Source organism: Ochotona curzoniae, unplaced genomic scaffold, assembly GCF_017591425.1.
Source record: "Ochotona curzoniae isolate NIBS_2020 unplaced genomic scaffold, NIBS_Ocur_1.0 contig_2210, whole genome shotgun sequence".
Classification (NCBI taxonomy): domain Eukaryota; kingdom Metazoa; phylum Chordata; class Mammalia; order Lagomorpha; family Ochotonidae; genus Ochotona; species Ochotona curzoniae.
In genome coordinates this window covers 15,958,732-15,967,803 of record NW_024465369.1, presented here as the reverse complement: position 1 = coordinate 15,967,803, position 9,072 = coordinate 15,958,732, and positions in this window count along the sequence as shown.

Sequence of the window (9,072 nt, the reverse complement as noted above, 5' to 3'; positions counted from 1 at the left end):
AAAACCCACCACATAACTGATTCTTATATTCAAGATAACAAAAGCTAGACCTTGGTTCCAGTTTCAATGTTTGAATTATCTAAGGCGCTTGAACAGCAGAGCAATTAGTTATTCAAAAAAGGTCTGTCAGAATACTAAATTAGAGAGAGAACGAAAGAGAAAAAATGGAAAAGTGACTTATTGGATCCAGTAAACTATGTGAATGACTTCTGTCATTCACTGCCTACATTTAACTGTCTAGAGTTAAAGGAACTGTTTTTAGAAACCTGTGTAGTTAGCAAGAAATGTTAAGAAAGATGAGAACAAATTCTCTGGATTATACTGGCCATTTGTCCTGCAAACTCTTTTTGCTTAAAGCAAATTTTAAAAAATCAAATGATATAAACTAAAACAGAAGGACTGTAACAAGAAAAGTCCTGACTTGCCTCTGCTTTTATCTGAAAGAACTACGACCCTTTAGTGTTGGAATCAGCTGAAGAGGTGATCTGCATTGGGTGCTTATAGCAAAATCAGCACCAAAGCCAACACGAAGAGTTACATGTTGTTGTGTCCTTAATGTGGAAAATAGATGCTACTATTCAAAGTTGCATATATTTAAATCCTTGGTCTCAGAGTATGCTATAATCTAGTGGGGGAGATAAACCTTCTCTCTATAATTGTAACTTGAATTCCTGTTTAGTACAGGGGAATGAAGTGAGAGTCCAAAGGAGGAAGAATTACTAATGATGTCTGTTTGGAAATAGCAGAAACCACTTCCTAGAAGTTGACCCTGATTCTTTAGGAAGGACAGGACTTGAGCAGGTGACAGCAGAAAGGAAACTTGCTATAGGTTCAGAAGGTAGTATCAGCAAAGGCATACAAGATGGTATTTGTGCTGAAATGAGCCTAGAGTTAGCATTATGGAGAAAGTGTGGGCCACAGATCAGAGTGGCAAATAAGCAAGTAGGATCATTTTATGTAGGGTCTAAACTGCTAGTTGAGTAAGCATGCACTTCAATCTGTAGATAATTGAAAGGCATAGCATACTGTTTTAAGGGGTAGTGGTTCATCTTCATAAAATGTGGTCCTGATTATACCGGTATCTCGACATGTTGAATTAGGACAAATATCTAATTGATATTTAAGAGGTAGTGTGGTCTGTGGTCCTCAGGAGTGTCACTGTGATGAATTGCTATCATTCTGTGGCCAGCATCATTCTTCTCTTTACTAACGCTTTCCTCAGCTTTTCATTCCTCATCCCTACCCAGCAATCTCCAACCAGCCCAGCCTTCCTGGGTTGGGAAGATAGCTAAGCCTCTTCAATTACCCATCCTTTTTACATTGGAATGTTTCACAAATAATAAATGTCCTGTATAACTTCTACATCCGTTGGTATTTAGGTAGAGAACCAGGCAGCAATCATCTTGTCATCTGAGGAATGCCTTCTGAATGACATAGTAGTTAATTCCACAAGAATGCTCAACTCAACTTTTTTTTTTCTTTTTGAACCACTCCCTTCTGCATGGTAGCCCTGCCTTTGGCCCCAAGCAACCCTGTAGAAATCCCTGGTGTTTCCTAATAATTAGGACAGAAAATAAACAACCTAAAGCTGAAAGGATTTGTGGATACAGTGGGGCAGCATGCACAGCTGTAAAACCCAAGGACTTTGAGTATTTCAAATTCAGTGTCATCTTTGCCTCAGAGAGACAGATGATACATACAGCATGCATTTTTCTTTTGTATTTTTTGAGAGACAAAGAGTGAGAGGGAAAGGCAGACAGGGAGCTCCTTTCCACTGGTTTACTCCCCAGATTCCTGTAACATTATCCAGAGCTAGAGCAGATGGGAGGCAGGAGCTGCAGACTCAATCTTGCTCAACTTGCAGACTCAAGCTGCAGACTTGCCACGTGGTTGATAGGAACCCAGTTTTGTGAGCTGCTGCCCGAGTGTCTGCACCAGCCCAAGTTAGGAACCCAAGCAGGATATTTTGCCCAGGCATTCTGACAAGTTCAAACCAGGGCCTCAAACTAGAGTATGCATTGTCATGGAAATTTATCAACTCTAAAAGGGGAAGACTTGCTTTTGAAGAGTAAAAACAATCCAATTTACATTGCACATAAACCATAGATAAACTTGTTAAGTATGTTTCTGAAGTTGAATTGGCATGGGGCCAAATTTTATTAACTTACTCATGTGTTAATACAAAGCGTTTGAAAAGGCTCTTGGGAGAGCAGTGATGAGAAACAGTGTCACAGAGGGATATGAGCCTCCATCTTGTCTTAGTCGGGTTCACAAGGGGAAGAGGAGAGAGAAAAAAATTTTTTAGGGAGATGCACCTTGACTATCCCCAGAGAAAAGGTGAAACTGTCTGAACACTGACAGGTGTGAAGGTAGTTATAAAAGCAACTGAGGGCTATGTGTGAAATTCCTGGGTCTTGCCATGCTATAGAGGGAACCCACTTGAGTGGCCACCAAGGAAGAGTCTGGCTCTGTCAGATTAGGAGTGGTGCATTAGGCAGGGGTGTGGGGATTTCCGATGTTTCTCCTTAAAATGCAAGCTTGTAAGGACAGATCTGGTGTTCCCCAAGTACCATTCCACATGTAGAGACAGACTTGCAAGGCTGTGTTTCGCCTTACATCCTGTCTCCACCAAGCCTGTAAATCTCCACCTCTCCACAGGATGTAGAGATACTCAGGAAGCAAGTATTTTGATTCTATAGGTCTTCCATATGCCAGTAGACTGTCATGAGGTGACACATTGGCAATCAGATTCAGCGTTGAGAAATGACCTATTTTCCTCTATGTGGCTGAAAGACAGTCAAAGAGAGCACATGGTACATGATCTAGGGCCATCCATGACATCAGACATGAAGTCATCTTTGTTGCTATTAGAGTTTCTATCTTAATTGTTTTGTCCACCCACAGATAGCTGGAATCTTGCCCAGTATCTGAGACATGGGAAGGAGCTGGGATAATGAATAGGCCAGGAGCTGAAGGAATGAGACAAGCTCTGCAGGCAAGTCATAAAATATGAAAGATGGCGAAGAAACCTCAGAGGAGGGTGTTGGGAGAGAGTGAAACTGCAGAAAATGAAGACAGGATGATGCAGGCTATTCTGAATCAGAGAAAAGAAAATGTGAAGAAAATCGTTCTGAACACTAATTGGCTAGATACGCAATTTTCTCTAATTATGTTGTATAAGGAAATTATGCATATCTATGTATGCCAGAGACTAGTACTCCTATATAAACATGCAAACACATGTAGACCTCATCATATTGTGGATGTGTGTTTGGGTATACAGTTTTCTCATTTGGTAATTATTTAATGAAGTTCTCCTTTCAAGGCACTTTCCTTTGAGTTTCTTCTTGTGTCTCAGTAGAAAGTGAGAGGATACTTCCAAAAATGGCAATGCATCAAGATAGGCAATGAAAATTTGATGAAGCTGTCACTCTTTAGATCTTTAAGGGGTTTCTTGTAAAGGGTGAATAGTACTCAATGTAATTATTTTCTGAAGGATTAGGGTATATTTTTAATTATAAGCTTATACAGATAAATGTTTATGGACTTGCACTGACAAGCCTCAAGAGGTGAGGCTTAAGTCTTGTGGGAGGAGAACCAGGTCCACAAAGGAAGTAAAGTGGTTACCCCACATCATTTCATGTGAAATCAGCTCTGGAATTTATGTTCATACCTTTTATGGTGAATATAATGGAGACTTGATTTGCATTTATAATATGTGCTCAGGTTCACAGCCAGTTAAATCCAACTAAGCTCACACACCCATGTCATTTTGACAAGACTGGGGTGCAGATGAAACCAAGGATTTGCTCAGCCATTCAGCTCAGCAGTTTATTTATGCCTGTCAAGCATGAAAGGATACGAAACTTTACCCCAAATTGAAGAACTATTCAAATATATAAAAATTTAATTTTCGATATTTCTGTATTTCTGATTTCTTTTTAAACCTGGGTTGTTTGCATTGTTATCTCACTTCTTTTTTTTTTTACAAATATAGACAAATAGATCTTGCAAATCCATATTCATTACCTGATGAACAAATTTTAGTTCAATCTAAATTTTTAAAAAATATAAATTGTTATTATTTCCCATGCAAAAGCTTTGTAGGTATAAGGATTCCCCGTCTCTTTACTGTTTCTTCCTCCACATTTTCCCCTCCAAACATTTTCCTCCATATTATTACAGTGAAATAGTCCTTTTAGTAACATTTGTAAGGTTGACAATTTACTATTTAAGTGTATCATGGCATTGTAGGTACAGACAACAGCAGAAAATGCAGTAGCAAACTGTAAAGATATTAATAAGCTATATCAATAGGAGTCCTCCTTTTATTTGGGCATAGATATACATACTACAATAAACCTTCACTTCCTGGTTTGCTAGTCTCCATTATACAGTTAATCTATGAAAATAACATACTTGTTTACCTAGTATTTTGCATGAAGACTGACTTGTATCAGAGAGAACATAGGACATTTGACCTTCTGAGGATTAAGACAAGGAATTCTTAGTCATCTATCAAGTATTCACCATTAAACCACATGCTGAGAAAAAACAGCAACCATTTTTTTATATAACATAAGATTATTAACAATACTTGGAAATGGCTAACCATTGTCCCTAACACCTTACAACTTCTGTAAGAGGCATGTGTGGTGGATACACAGGAACTGTTTCTATACATGAATGTGGGAGCCTGTTGAAAAGCCAGAGTCAAAGGCTCTGCTCCCTCCTGCCAGCACATGGTGCCAACCCTTCTCTAGAAGCTGACACACATCTCAGTGGGACGCATGAGCCCAGCCTTACTGTTTGCATTTCCAGATAGGTTTTTGTTTGCTCGCTTGGTTGGGTATCATGAGTTCACTTACATGATCTACAAAATGTGGAAGATTCCAGTTATACAGGTACAGAATTCAGATTTGAAGGGCCTTTTTTGTAACAAAATTGAAAAATGTGAGCAGCTATGATTTGTCCAGGTTCAATAAATCTACTGTATCACCCCCATCCAGGCACCCCTAAAGACTGTATACTGTTGGTGCATTAAGCCTTTTTGTTCATGACACCACCATCCTCTTTGTTTGTGTTTTGTGAAGGAGAAAGGATTCTAAGAGGTTAGCAAATGCCAACATTTGTGGGGTTTTATTTATTTTTTGGCCATGTTTTTCCTTTTGTTTTGGAAGAATTTAGGCTGCTTTGCTTTTTTTGTTTGTTTGGTTTTTGTTTTCAAAATTTAGTTAATATAAACCCTTTTCTAATTACAGAATCCAGCTTTGATGTCACGTAATGAGTCATTCCTGGGGAAGTACAAAGTAGAAATAACATCCATGCTTATACTGCAATTATTAAATCATCTTTGCAACATGGTAAACCTGACATGCGATGAAATGACAGCCATTTTTTTTTCCCTAGGCAGAAGAAAAACTTGAGTCTTAGGAGAAAAAAAAAAGAGAAATCCCCCATGTAAAATTGTAGCATATACAAAACTAAATAATGTTCATTCAGTTCTCATAATCAACATTTTAATTAAAAAGAAATATATCTATGCTGACAAGGAATTTCCTTTCAGGAAAATGTTTAACCATGTCAACAGGGCATTTATTTAGTCACACATTTGCTCTTTACTGGGTAGGAACTAAGTTGTGAATTTTCACGATGGTCCATCTTAATTGGAATAGAAGCTAAAAAGATGGAAATAAGACTGAGATTTGAATTGCCCTAGTAGGTCCTTTTAGGACCCGAGTAGCTGCAGCCATCACAAATTCAGTCCAAAAGACGCTGACTCTTCTAGGAGTCAGCTGCTCCTCCGGAGCAGACAGATATAAATATCCCAGATACGCCTGCAGGGATAGCAGCATGCCAATTTAAAAAATTGTGAAAAAGTCATCAAAAGTGTTGCAAAAAAGCTCGCATCTTCCAAATAAATAAAATGAAAAACAAAAATGAAAAAGGCAGGCAAAAATTGGGTGAAACAAAAATGGGCACGTCTTTTTTCTCTATGTGGATAAACCGCATCTCTAAATACAGAAGAATTTCAGTTTTTACAAGCCTCTCAGAAGGATTGCAATGTTCCAGGGAAAAAGAATTATTGGAATGTAAAACACAAACAGTACTGTTTTGCATATTTTGTGGTTTCTCCATCAACCCTGCAAATGTTACTGACACAAAATCCGTTTACTAACACAAAAATCCAAGTAGAGTCTATGGTATGAGTCCACATAATCAAAGCTTGTTGTAACCTCATTTTTATGATGCCCATGAGAAGTTCAGGTATTTTCTCATTACCTTTGACAGAATCTACTCCAGCGAGTTTCACTACCACGTTAGACCTGTTACTGACAACAACCCTTTAGTTGTTTGATCTGGTGAGCCTTAGCACATTCTTGAAATGTATAATCCATTAAATGGACAGCTTCTAAATTTTTTTAAAGATTTTTTTTTTTTTTTTTGGAAAGGCAGATATACAGAGAGGAGGAGAGACAGAGAGGAAGATCTTCCGTCCGATGATTCACTCCCCAAGTGAGCGCAATGGCGGAGCTGAGCAATTCCAAAGCCAGGAGCCAGGAACTTCTTCCAGGTCGCCCACGTGGGTGCAGGGTCCCAAACCTTGGGCAATGCTGGACTACTTTCCCAGGCCACAAACAGGGAGCTGGACGGGAAGTGAAGCTGCCGGGATTAGAATCAGTGCCCTTATGGGATCCTGGGAGTGCAAGGCGAGGACTTTAGCCACTAAGCTATCGCGCCTGGACCCAGCTTCTAAATTTTGACACAGCCATTAATAATAACGTTTGTAGAGTAAAAGAATAGTGTTGAAACATTGAATTCAGGTAGCTTGGGTCACTTTTCTAGTTCGCTTGCTTCTCCTTCTCTTTTAGGTAGATCATGCCTAAAAACATCTTCCCTACATTTCAGATCAGTCTGTAAATTCAGTAGATTAAATTGCTTAAACACATAGTCAATTAATGGTCAGTAGCAACCTCTAGAAACCCATTTCTTTATCTGTAAAATTGGAAGACCAAATTGATTGATCTTGAAAATCCTTTCCATTTTCACAGTCCTAGTTCTAACAGCAATTAAAGAAAGAAAGAAACTTCAAAAGAAGTTGGGCAGGAAGTTAATATTTGTAAGGTCACACAGGGAGATTAGCTCAGCAATCTCCATTAATAGGAGTCATATGGTGAAATCCCCTAGAGCTATCTAGAAACAAATCTCTGCTTGCTTGGAAGTACGGATAAAGCCAATTTTCTTAGACTCTATTTTTTATCAGGAAATCCAAGACAGTCAGAGCTCATGCTTGGTCTTTTCCAAAGGAAAAGGGATACAACTGAGTAGAGGATGTGGTGGAAAGGAATGGGCAATGTACAAATGTCAAACCAACAAAACTGGCCTCTGGAATGAGATGTTAGACATTTTGCAAGCTAAGCATTGGTGACAGTAGGCAAGTCTACTAATTGTGCTTACCCCCAAAATAGTCTTTGGGTTGACCATTTTATTCTCAGGTGATAGATCAGAAAAATGTCAAAGCCAAAAATGAAGAAACCAATCAGAAGATGCTTTCAAAGATGTAAAAGAAGCTCTTTATTCAAAAGATTTATCTATTTCTATTTTATTTTATTCAGTTTCTTTAAGATTTATTTATTTTTTATTGGAAAGTCAGATATACTGAGAGGAAGAGAGACAGAGAGGAAGATCTTCCATCCGTTGACTCACTCTCAAAGCGGCTGCTATAATCAGAGCTGCACTGATCTGAAGCCAAGAACCAGGAGCCTCCTCCGGGTATCCCACACAGGTATAGAGTCCCAAGGGTTTGGGCCATCCTCAACTGCTTTTCCAGGCCACAAGCAGGGAGTCAGAGGGAAAGCAAGGTGGCCGGGATTAGAACCAGCGCCCATATGGAATCCTCGAGCGTGCAAGGCAAGGACTAGGCTACCATGCCAGGCCCTATTTATCTATTTCTGTTTTAAAGGCAGATTTCTAGGGAAAGAGAGAGAGATGGATATTCTGTCCACTGGTTCACTCTGCAACTGGTCGTAACAGCTGTTACAACAGCCAGATCTGGGTTGATCTGAAACCAGGAGCCAGGAGCTACTTCCTGGCCTCCCAAGGGTGCAAGGACTTGGGCTGTCTTTCACTGCTTTTACAGGCATGTTACTGGAGAGCTGAATCCCAAGTGGAGCAGCTATGACTCAGACTGGCTGCCATGTGGGTTGTCAACATGGCAGTTGCAGGATTGATCTGTTATGCCACGGTGCCAGACTTCTCCCTCTCACAGAAGGTCCAGATGGAGCAGCTGGACGTTGGGAGGAATTCACACTTTCCATTATTCCTAGAAAGTTGCTAGAATCTAAAATCTTGAGATTGCTGAAAATTAGAATTCAAACATTAGGATTTTTTAGTAATAAAAAAGTAAATGTGTTCTCATATTTATCAACTCATTTGTTCAAAAAATAAATGATGAAAGGATACATAGGTTTAAAAATAATTTATTAAAAACTTTGAGAACAAAAAATTTAAATGAAAGTATATTAAGGAGTTATAAATCATATTTATTCACACAATATTAGTATCTATTGAGGGCTAAGCCATCAAGTCACAGTGATACATATGTGTATATATGTATCTATATATACATGTGTGTGTATAATTGAGAATCTATAGAATTGATAAGCATGTCTTCCTTTTTCTACAAATCCTTTCCTAATTACCTGCAGTAGCTTTAAGTGTTCTTTTTCTTATCTCCTATGTGAATTGTTACAAATGTACTGTGGTGTTATTCTTTCTTTCCAAATCAATCCACTTCTTGCAAGCAGAAATTGTCTTTTGGCTCTATCTGCTGGGATTACTGGACAGTGAACATTCAATAAGAATTTACTCAATAATTCGATATTGTTTTAAATCACTTTTTTTATTCTCTAGAAGATCTTATTTATTTATCTGAAAGGCAGCGTTGCACAGAGAGAAACACAAAATGAAAGAGAAATTGAAAGAAATAGGATTCTTCCTTTAACTGATTCGCATCCCAAATGCTACATTGGCTGGGCGAGGCCACACTAAAGTCAGCATCCAGGATCTTCA